Raw genomic sequence first — 12,500 nt, 5'->3', positions numbered from 1 at the left:
CAACGGCGGCTTTCAGAAATCAGAGAAGCAGAACGAGGGTCAGATTCACAGTCCAGGCCTGTTGGGTCTACATTGGTCCACACTGGAGCTACGAGGCTAACGTCGCTAACAAGTAATAGAAGCTTATGTACACCAATTAGCATGGCGCTAACTGCTTAAACTCAACTGTGTTGAGGTGTTGAGCTGATAAATTCATTTAATTTCCAACACTTTAGCAACGAAAATGGTTCTATATAGAACCATGAACACTCAAAAGAACCATCTGCATGGTTAAAGGATTCAATGCATCATGAAGGGATTCTAGATTGATGGAGAATGTGCTGTAGATGGTTCTATACGGAACCTTTCTGAAAAAGGTCCGATACAGCACCCAAAAGGTTCTTCTACTGTTACGGTGTCAAGCTGTAACAACAGAAGAACCCTTCTGGGTGCTATTTAGAACAGATGAATGCAGAGTTAGGAGTCTAGCCCAAGGACGCTTAATGCACTCTTTTCAAAAAGGTTCTACACAGAACCATCTACACACTCATGCACATTCTCCATCAATCTGAAGAACCCGTCTTTAACAGAATTTCCTGTTATTCTGTCATGAGGACCTGCACTCTTACACTAAAAGAAGGCGGTACTTCAAGGGTTCTTTAGTAAACAAACTGGTTTACACAGAATCAAGAACACTCAAAAAACCCTTTGCATGATTAAAGGGTTCACTGCATCATGAAGGGATTCTAGATTGATGGTGAATGGGCTGTAGATGGTTCTACATAGAACCTTTATGAAAATGGTTCTATATAGCACCCAAAATGGTTCTTCTAGTATTACAGTGCCAAGCATGTAACAACAAAAGAACCCTTTTGGGTGCTATATAGAACAAACAGATGTAGGTGAATGCAGAGTTAGGAGTCTAGCCCAAGGACTCTTTTCAAAATGGCTCTACGCAGAACCATCTACACGTTCCATCAGTACTGAACCCGTCTTTAACAGAATTTCCTGTTTTCTGTCATGAGGACCTGCACTCTTACACTAAACGTAGGCGGTACTTCAAGGGTTCTTTAGTAAATAAATTGGTTCTATATAGAACCATGAACACTCAAAGAACCATCTGCATGATTAAAGAATTCTTTGCATCATCAGGGATTCTAGATTGATGGTGAATGTGCTGAAGATGGTTCTATATAGAACCTTTTTGAAAATGGTTCCATATAGCATCCAAAAGAGTTCTTCTATTGTTATGGTGTGAAGCTTGAAACAACAGAAGAACCCTTTTGAGTGCTATAGAGAACATACAGGTGAATGCAGAGTTAGGAGTCTAGCCCAAGGACTCTTTTCAAAATAGTTCTGCGCAGAACCATCTACACGTTCCATCAATACTGAACCCGTCTTTAACAGAATTTCCTGTTTTCTGTCATGAGGACCTGCACTCTCACACTAAAAGAAGCCGGTACTCCACGGGTTCTTTAGTAAACAAACTGGTTCGCTCAAAGAACCATTTGCATGATTAAGTTCTTCAGATTGGTGGAGAATGAACCTTTTGTGTAAATGGCTCTATATAGCATAAAAAAGGGTTCTTCTATTGTGACGATGTCGAGCTTGTAACAATAGGAGAACCCTTTTCAAAAAGGTTCTATATAGACACATCTATTGCACATCCACACACGTTCTCCATCAATCTGAAGAACCCTTTCACAATGCAAAGAACCTTTTAATCATGCAAATTGTTCTTTGAGTGTTCATGGTTCTATATAGAACCATTTTCTTTACCAAAGAACCCTTGAAGAACCATATTTTTTAGCTGTTTAGCTTTGTGATGTGTGTATACATATATACATATACATACACACACACATATATATATATATATCAGGTCTGTTAGAGATGCTGAACTCCACACTGATGAGTTTAAGCAGTTAGCAACATGCTAACTGGTGTACATAGGCTTCTATTACTTGTTAGCCACATTAGCCTCGTAGCTCTATCCTAAAACTTGTCTTTCGCCCAAACTCCTGCTTTTTCACCAACCCTGTCGCTTTCAGCAGCATCTGACAGTCCGAGAGCTTCACAGCTGCTGCTAAACCTTCGCTAATCTGGACAGACGTCAGCATCACCACCGGGTTTAATCAGGTTAGGCTAAAACCTGAAGTGCTGCTTCCAATTACCTGCAGCTCCACAGCGCCGCCGGACACGTCACACTCAGAGAGGCTGATGGAGCCACATGTTGAGCACTTTGTAGTTCTACAGTTACAGACTGTAGTCCATCTGTTTCTCTGCACCCCGTTCTTCAGTGGTCAGGACCCCCATGGACCCTCACAGAGCAGGTACTATTTGGGTGGTGGATCATTCTCAGCACTGCAGTGACACTGACATGGTGGTGGTGTGTTAGTGTGTGTTGTGCTGGTCTGAGTGGATCAGACACAGCAGTGCTGCTGGAGTTTTTAAACACTTCAGTGTCGCTGCTGGACTGAGAATAGTCCACCAACCAAAAACATCCAGCCAACAGCGTCCTGTGGGCAGCGTCCTGTGACCACTGATGAAGGACTAGAGGATGACCAGCACAAACTGTGCAGCAGCAGATGAGCTATCGTCTCTGACTCTACATCTACAAGGTGGACTGACAAGGTAGGAGTGTCTAATAAAGTGGACAGTGAGTGGACACAGTGTTTAAAACCTCCAGCAGCACTGCTGTGTCTGATCCACTCAGACCAGCACAACACACACTAACACACCACCACCAAGTCAGTGTCACTGCAGTGCTGACAATGATCCACCACCCAAATAGTACCTGCTCTGTGAGGGTCCATGGGGGTCCTGACCACTGAAGAACAGGGTAACAAATCAGATGGACTACAGTCTGTAACTGTAGAACTACAAAGTGCTCATATATGGTCAGTGGAGCTGATAAAATGGTCAGAGAGTGTAGATACAATGATGCGGACCACCCGGACCCCAGAACAAGCGCTCCACAGAGATGGTGGAAAGCTTTCTCTGAATCCGGCTCGGCTCTCCATCAGCAGCATGAAAAGAGATCCAGACAAAAGGAGTTAATCGCTCTGGCTTCGTCTACGGCACAAGCTCCGTCCAGAATAAAACAGGCTGGCCTCAAGTCCAGGCACTACAAAGCCCAGGTCCAGCAGGGTCAAGCCACCGGGCTGTTTCAGGAGAACCATGGGAACCACTGGTTTCTGACCGCTGTGGGCAGCAGGCCACAACCAGTCTGGGTCTGGGGACACGGGTAAAGGGCAGGGTCAAACGCCAAGACGCTAAAAAAATGCAGGACTGCTATTTTTAATCTCTCACTAGAATCACTTTCTCTAAAGAAAACGACAAAATAAACACAAACAACTGACCAAGAAGAATGTAAAGAAACTCCATGGAAAATAAATCTCTTTTCCAAGAAGCTTCTAAAAAGATTCCAGTGTTTTTAATTGATGAAAACATGTAGAACCTATGGAATAAAAATGACCCCTCATAGGTTCCCAACGGACAAAGAATGGACAAAGTCCCATTTCTTCTTTCTACCCCTACCCCTTGTTTTCAAGGGGTAGTGGTTGAAATCTTCCCTCTGAAATGGGACCCTCTAATAAAAAGAGCATCACTTCATTAACAGCTACCAGCGCTGCTCTGTAGGCGACCCTGCCAGTCTGCAGTGACAGCAGAGGAGGGTAAAGTTCAGCTCCTCACTGCTGGGCTTTAGTTACATTTAGGGGGTCATATGCCTTCAAGAAGGGGGGCAATTATTTATGATCACCCACCCCTAATTCTTCAGTGATATGAAGCTGAAGTCAGATATTCACCAGATTCTTGTTGGAATTTTCCCGTTCCACCTTAAATAGTGCAGCAGTTACATTCTGGCGCTTCAGGCGTCAGAACTGCTGGACTATTTAAGGTGGAACGGGAAAGTTAGCTAGCTAGCTACAGAAAAGTTAGCATGCTATTAGTGATTTTTTATGCTTGTTATGAAGAAAAGGACCAAAATACACTGAAACAACATTAAACTAAGATAAAACAGTGATTATCGTAATTTTTAACAGAGAAAATTCTCACATTTGTGGGTTTCTTTGGTCTCTTGTTCTCCATCTTGCCAGTTTCTCTTTTTTCCTCATAACTCTCTGTTTGGAGTCTCTGAAAAAGCTCCGTTTGGAGGGTCATGTAGCCCCAACACTTCACCCAACCCCTCTATCTCAACAAGAATCAGGACACCCTACCCCTAGACGTGAACGCACAAAACAGAGGGGTAGGGCTCAGTGGTAGGGGCGAGCGGTGAAATGGGACTGGGCCTTTATGTGTGTACCCATATTCCTTGTAACTAAATGTTTGTGCCGTATTGATTCCACAGTAAAACCAGCGTCGGCTACTAAGCAAACACAGCTATCAGGCAGCTACTCAGCCAATTTGGCCACTTTAGGTTCATCATTTAATAGTTACAAACAATGAACAAGACAATTAAATTATTAATCAATTATTTTTTTCATTTTTGATTTATTTTATGCCCCGTGGAGCCGAGAGGAGACCATTATGGCAGAAACACACGTGTATATTTGCACAGCTGCTCCAGGCTATCTGCATCCCCTTCTGAGTCCTGGTTCCTCTCTTCCCACTGATTTACATTCATTCATTTACATTAATGTGTTTAACCGACACTCTTATCCAGACAGACCTACGGTTTAATATTATTACAGACGTGGGTGAATGTAGAGTTGGGAGTCCAGCCCAAGGACTCTTACTGGTGTATGCTGGTGTGGTTGCCCGGACGGGGACTCGAACCGCAGTCTGCTGCGTGGGGGGCGCAGTATGCTACACCAACCACATTTAAAGCGCAATATAACAGGTGGTAAGTAGTGCACTGCTTTTACTTTATTTTTCTTTTTTTAATTATAAAAAATATCAATTTCTGAGCACATAAATCTGTCTGGATTGTCCAAATTATTCATCTATTTATTTTACATCTAATATTATTAATTTATAGTATATTTTGCATCCTGCAGTTCTCTTAAGTTTTGTGTTATTTTAGTTTAATTTTGTTTTGTTAGTAAGTAATATTATTGCTAATACTTTTACATTCCTCTCATCTTTTTCCTCGGTTGGGGAAAATCTGCTGCAACTTCAGTTGCTTGAAACCTACATGAAACCAAACTGCACTTCGTGAAACAAGTTTCACGAAACAGCCGATCAAAATGCTGATAACGCATCATGTGATCATGTTGAACGACATACTTCAAACCTTTGATGTCACTGGATACGTAGACAAGAGGATGGTTTATTGGTTACTGGGTGACTTTGTCAGGGTTGCTAGTTTGTAACTGGTCTATTTCCTCAGACTAAACTCGCAAGACGCAACTAGTTGCATGGAAGTTGCACCGTGTACAAAAGGCGCAACATAAGTAGCCCTGATTGACTTTTTGCACACACCACTGAAGAAACAGTAACACCCGCCTCCCTCTGAAGTTTACGGTCATTTCCTGTCCTTTGTGCTCAATTCCCACAGCTTCACGTGCTTCAGCTGGTTGCCGGGGGCGCGCGGTTACTATGGTGACGCGCCTGTAGTTTGAGCAGCTTCACCCCGTCTGTAACAAAAGCGGGGTCAGAGCTACACGGACCCCCTGAAGCCCCCACGGAGAGTGGGCCGTGCAGGTTGTTTAAGCTGTTGATAACGCTCGGCCGAGCTGAACTAATGGCCCTCATTAACGGGATTGAGCCGAAGCGTGGAGGCCTCTGAATGTACTGGCACGCTCCACACATGCATTATTCATGCCGCATTGTTACACTTTCAGCACGGCTCTGGAGCGCTGGGAAAAATCTGGAAACATTCGGAATTATAGAAACACGATCGCTGTGGTGAAGCGTGAATGTGGTTTTAGGCTCCGAGCCGAAATGAGGGACAGAAATATGACAGAACAAGAAAACACTTATAGGTTCTGAGGTTCGCGCAGAACAGACACACACACCATATAGCATAAGCAAATAAACCGTCATCATCAGCTGCTGTAGCTTCTCCTGTTAACTGATGCAAACAAAAGGTACAAATTCAGGCACTTGTTGATATTAAATGTAAGGGAGGGTCGTATGGCAAAAACGAAGAACGATGGTACATAAAGTTCATCACATTATTTTTTCTGAGGTTTGAGAAGAATTTTGAATGAACAAAATGTAAGGATAAAAAAATGTTCACTGATTATTACAGAGATCAATAACAATGACTATTCATTTAGAAAAGTCCTATCTAAAATAATAATAATATGTAAAAATAAATTGATTTATTTACAATTTGTAGAAAAATTAATCCCTGACTTGATTTTTAGTAAGAATAAAAGTTTTAGGAATAACTAAAATAAGGTGTATGTATATATACATATACATATATAGATATAAATACGTGTGTACACACACACACACACACACACATATATATATCACTGCTGTTGGAACAAAAACTCCATTTTTTCCATTTTTCAGTTTTTGACATTGTTTGAAAACGCCTGTCGTTCTTTACACTGTGTATAAATTTCATGATGAATGGACCAAAAGAAACGACGGAAAATGACTTGGTAAAAATTCTGGTTCCATTGACTTACATTAAAAGTAAAGTCTGTTTTTCATGCACCACTGAAAGCACGAGACTCTGCTGTGTTTACAGTATTGTGTTTCTTTATCTTCATTCCAGATCATCTCTCCTCTGGAGGAACGCGGGGGCAGATTAGGGTGTTTGGGCTCAGCTGAGACTGTGGAGACGGAATAGTTTGTCCAAAACGCACAATATTCTCCCTTACTAAGGGCCAAACGAGTTCCACGCTGCCAGAATCGCGGAACTGAGACACAAAATCAGATTTCAGACACAAACATGGAAATGAGTGTAAATAAGTTTACACACCCTCTATATACGACACACTTCTGTACATTTTAACACACAGGTAAACAAAAAACATGGTCTGTTCAAAAGTTAAGCCACATTTTATATTTTACGCTTTGGTCTTTTTCCAATACGTTAAGTTAAAGTTAGAAATTCCGCACTAAACTGTGCAGAAAATGCCATATTTAGCTGTAGATCATGGGCGTGTCTCAAAACCTAGTGAGCTCTACATAGACACAATATGCGCTCCCGACAAGAAGGCTGTCCCAATTCTTAGATATCTCAAACACGCTGCCTACTGAGGTCTCATTTTGGCCCAATATCAAGAGAGCATCGGATGTCTGAAGATGGCAGGCAGAAGCGCTTCGCCGAGCAGCGACGTCATCTTCAAACGTAAGTTGTTCCGATTTTCAGGGGTATTTATCTGTTTTCTAGTCATAAAGGTGCTCAGATAGCCGATACTTTCCACGTCTGACCACAACTATGGTCTATTTTGCTGTTTCATTCAGATCAAATACAGTTAAAATCGCTGTATAAACCGTCAGAGCAGATCCGTGTTGGCTAAATGTGACTCTGACGGCTGAGGTCAGTAAACGCCGGTCTCGTGCAGGGGGCGGGAACAAGCGGCGACGTCACTGCTGTCTACTGTCACTACGTTTGAAAGAGCTCACTAGGTTTTGAGACGCCCCCCAATGGGTTTGGCTTATTTTCACTACGAAAATGACCAAAAACATACACATATATGTGTGCTTACATTTCTAACACTGTATGGCATATTATAAAAACAGATGAAGGTACACTGCGCAGCCGGAATCAGCGTTAGCCCTCATCGGTCTGAGTTCTGCCTGTACTTTTATTGATAAGTGAGTCACAAACCACACAATGCAGTCTAGTAGAGATACTGAACCACTCGAACGATGTAAACTATGGCTGTAAGCTGCAGATCCTGAGCTGTGTGGGATGGAAACACATCGGCGTCTCCTTCCATAGCATCATCCTGGCAGAATTACTCTGAGTGTCTTTCTGTCATACAAGAGGATCAAACAGAGGCAAAGGGCTCCAGATCAGGGTCAAATCACTTAACCCCTGAGAATAAACCCAGCAAATCTAAAGCCATTATTCTCCTATTCTCTCTCTCTCTCTCTCTCTCTCTCTGCTGAGAGGCCCTTATCTCTATCTTCTTTCACCATCAAGAACCCTCCAGGTTCCTCAAACAGCCATTTCTTTCACACGTTCCTCCCTCTTTAAGGTGTTAAAGGGCCCATATGCTGCGTTTTAGAATCTCTGGTACTGCACCTTTAATCTAACACACACTGACCAGACATAACATTATGACCAACTCATTGTCCATTTTATCAGCTCCACTTACTGTATAGGTGCACTTTGTAGTTCTACAGTTACAGACTGTAGTCCATCTGTTTCTCTGATACTTTGTTAGCCCCCTTTTACCCTGTTCTTCAGTGGTCAGGACCCCCATGGACCCTCACAGAGCAGGTACTGTTTGGGTGGTGGATCATTCTCAGCACTGCAGTAACAATGACGTGGTGGTGGTGTGTGTTAGTGTGTGTTGTGCTGGTACGAGTGGATCAGACACAGCAGTGCTGCTGGAAACGTGCTGTACACACTTTAAAAAAGATGGTTCTCCAAGGGTTCTTTAGTAAGCAAAATGGTTCTATATAGAACCATGAACACTCAGAGAACACTTTGCATGATTAAATGGTTCTCTGCATGGTGAAAGTGTTCTTCAGATCGATTGAGAATGTGCTGTAGATGGTTCTATATACCTTTTTTGAAAAGGGTTCTATATACCTCCGAAAAGGGTTCTGCTATTATTACGAGCTTGACATCATACAAAGATGGTGCTTCAAGGGTTCTTTATGGAACTATGAACACTCAAAGAACCCCGTGCATGATTAAAGGGTTCTCTGCATCATGAAAGAGTTCTTCAGATCGATGGAGAATGTGCATGAACACACTTAAAGATGGTTCTTCAAGGGTTCTTTAGTAAACAAAATGGTTCTATATACAACCATGAACACTCAGAGAACACTTGGCATGATTAAATGGTTCTCTGCATGGTGAAAGTGTTCTTCAGATCAATGGAGAATGTGCTGTAGATGGTTCTATATAGAACCGCTTTTGAAAAGAATTCTATATACCTCTAAAAGGGTTCTGCTATTATTACATACTTGACACTGCACAAACACGGTGCTTCAAGGAACCATGAACCCTCAAAAGGACTCTCTGCATGATTAAAGGGTTCTTTGCATCATGAAAGGGTTTGTCAGATTGATGGAGAATGTGCATGAATGCACTATAGATGGTTCTATACAGAACCTTTTTGAAAAGGGTTCTTCTATTGTTACAAGCTTGACATCACAACAATAGAACCCTTTCTGATGCTGTATAGAGTTCTATGTAGAATCATATGCAGCACATTCTCCATCAATCGAAGAACTTAATCATGCAAATGGTTCTTTGAGTGTTCATGGTTCTATATAGAACCATTCTGCTTCCTCAAGAGTGTGCAGAGTGCTGGTCCTCATAACAAAACAGCAGGAAACTCTGTTAAAGGCGGACGTTCAGCTTGTGACGCTCTCCGTGTCTGAAATCTGTCAGGATTTTAAAAGTGGTGTAGTGTTCGTCCAGCTTCAGTGTCCATATACGGACAGTACGGACGGCGGAGTGACCGGCCGAGCGTCCGAATACAACCTGCCCGAGTATTAAATACCTCTCTCGGGCCCACTCGGTCTCACAGACACGTCAGCAGCCAACCTGCGCTGAACTGCTGCTGCTCACAGGAGTCTATAAATTCTGCACTCACACTTGCCCACCCCTCCTCCTCCGCCTCCGTTACCATGGATACGGTCTCTGCGTCATAGCAACAACCCCACATCGCTCTACGTCAGTGATGTTCAGCCTGAACCGCTGCAGTTTATTGCTCAAACTCGGACTGCAGGGCTCATCACGACACGGCACGCTTCAGAAAGCGCCCCGGTTCCCGAGGAGTCACCGCAAAAACGTAAATACAGCCTAAACCCTGAACTGCACCACGTGGGATCCTCCTAAATCCAACAACAGCACCGCTGATGTTCCTCACCGTAATCACAGCACAGATTAGTGTTCCACGCCGCCTGTGAGCGCACACACTATATGTATACGCGTGTGCATGTTTGTGAGTAGATCGGATAGGAGGCATAAACTCATATACACTTTATTACACACCTCGGGAGCCACAATGCTTTACGTTCATTTTACCATCTTGGCTGTAAATCTGTCTCAGTATGTGCTGATGTACCAGTATAGGATTAAAAATATAATATAAACAAAAACACAGACTTGCTTTGCTCTGCTTTAAGCTTCAGCTCAGCTATAGCTGCTTTTCTCGCATCTCCAGCAGGAAACTTTTCCACAAAAGTAGATCAGTTTCTGGTAAAATGTCTCTCAGTGTTCGACTTTTTATGAGGCTGAAGTCGCTTCTCATTCGCCAGCTTCTTGTTTGAATTTTCCGTTCCACCTTAAATGGTGCCAGAATGTAACGGCTGCACCATTTAAGGTGGAACGGGACAATTCGAACGAGAAGCTGGAGAATGAGAAACTTCAGTCTTACGACTTTGTAGTGTTTGTCAGTTTCTCGCTGCAGATTAAACGTATGAGGAAACCAGCTGGAGTGATTATAAACACTAATAAGTCCATTCGTCTCCAAATTATCGATGTTCGTAAATCTTTCTCTTTGCCGTTTCTTTAGCTACTAGCTAGGCGAGACTGTTGTCTGTGTTGCTATGGTGATCAGCAGTCTGCGCTGATCTTCAGGGTTAAAGGGTGAATTAGCAGTTCTACATTAACTCCAGAGTTTAAGACCATTTATTGTTAAACTGTGTTGAACGATCAGCAGAGCTTTATTTTACTGTAAAGGAGGATTATTTTATTTTTACCTACAAATCTGATTCTGCTGTGGAGCCACAACAGGGCAGTAAAAGAGCCACATGTTGCTGACCTCTGGTGTATGGTATGTACCATATGTTCAGGCTACCAGCCAAAATCAGATTTTTTGGCATATCCAGCATAGCTACGCAGACACCCACGTCGTTACCATGGCAACCCATGCAGATAGGCTGGTGATGTCTCAACACATAAATCCAATCTGTATCATTTGCAAATAACAGTGTGGACAGTCGCCTCAGAAGATCTGATTTGAGATGCAAATCCGATTCGCCTGCAGTCTGAATTTTCTAGGTGTGAATAAGTGAACACATCCTCTACAGAAACACATTCTACACACTTTAACGCATAATTACTGTTTATTTGCTGAATTTTACATATTGGGGGAAAAACAACAAACATAGTTATGGAACTTTTATACCAGAATGTTAGACTCAGCAAACAAATAGGAAATGTGCACTAAAATGTGCAGAAAAATGCCACGCTTAGATTTCCGGTAAGGAAACACAACAATCTATCTTGGCCATAAGTGTGTTTGGGCTTGTAAAAACATCGTATATCACTAGAATGCATGAAAATAAACATAAATATAGTAAAAAGCAGAAAAAAATGTAGTTGATGTGATTTAGTTGTCTCCTCATCAACCCCAGCCAGTTTCAATGGACCAGAGTCCAGCTCCAAAACACACTGCGGTATTATACACAAAATAAATACCCAATTTAACTCAATACAAAACAAATATTACTTCAATAATGGCAGGTAATTGTTCAATAACCATCATACAGCACTGACATTTCCTATATGTGTAAAGCTGACTTATTACACTAGAAAACAAAACATATGAAAATAGTTTTCAATGTATTTTGGAACAAAACGCTCATTTTAATGCTTTAAATAATGAACTGTTTTTATTGTCTATTTCCCACTATAGTGTAAACACTCCTATAGCGCAGGAGTAGCTCATACAGGCCTTCGGATGTAATAAACGCAGGACTGTAAGAGGTTAAAATAACTCAGAATCACAGTAAAAAATGCCGAAATGGAGTCGAGGCCTCGTCTGAGATCTGACGATTCGGTGAATCGTTTCCTAAAGAACGGTAACTGAATCGTTATGAGGTCAGAGCTCTGCGCTCACACCGTCCAGCTGTTGCTGCTCTCGGGCCGTTTGTTATCGCTGTTGTCGTGGATTCTGTGTGGAGTTTGGATGACTGACTGATACCCTGAGAGATGACATCATTTCCTCATCAGATCTCCCACCCAACACGCCCTTGATTTCCCCCGGACCCCCGTCCCGAGACAGAAACACATCTGGACTGATGGAGCCGTCCGGACTGGACACAGCCCCGTCCGTCAGGGACGTCCAAAACAATATCCGTCAGTATCTAAATGGTAAATGACTGAAGTGACCAAATATGACTGTTAGTTCCCAACTATTTAAGGGGAACTCAACCACTTTTTCAAAATTCCTGCATGATTAAATGGTTGAGATGTAAACAGAGTCGTTCAGAGCGGTTTGGTGTGAAACGCTCTGTTCTAGAGAAACTTAGAGTCAGAACTGTTCACAGTGGTGGTGATAGGAACCAGACGTCCACCTCTAAAAGCTCCCTCACAGAAAGTTACTACATGAAATGGTTATGAATTCACTGCCTGATGACTGAGACACTGTTTTAGGATAGTTTTGAGAAGATTTCGGCCTTAAACTCCATTCATGGTGGAG

At 42.5% G+C, this 12,500-nt stretch overlaps 1 protein-coding gene across 6 annotated transcripts in view; it reads right to left on the bottom strand.

Annotated features, from left to right (window-relative positions):
• epb41l2 (erythrocyte membrane protein band 4.1 like 2) overlaps positions 1-12,500 on the bottom strand; it is a 139,915-nt gene that overhangs the window by 108,659 nt on the left and 18,756 nt on the right. The gene's annotated exons all lie outside the window — the stretch shown is intronic.

This window comes from Colossoma macropomum, unplaced genomic scaffold, assembly GCF_904425465.1.
Source record: "Colossoma macropomum unplaced genomic scaffold, Colossoma_macropomum, whole genome shotgun sequence".
NCBI lineage: Eukaryota > Metazoa > Chordata > Actinopteri > Characiformes > Serrasalmidae > Colossoma > Colossoma macropomum.
This window is presented reverse-complemented; position numbering and strand designations above follow the sequence as displayed.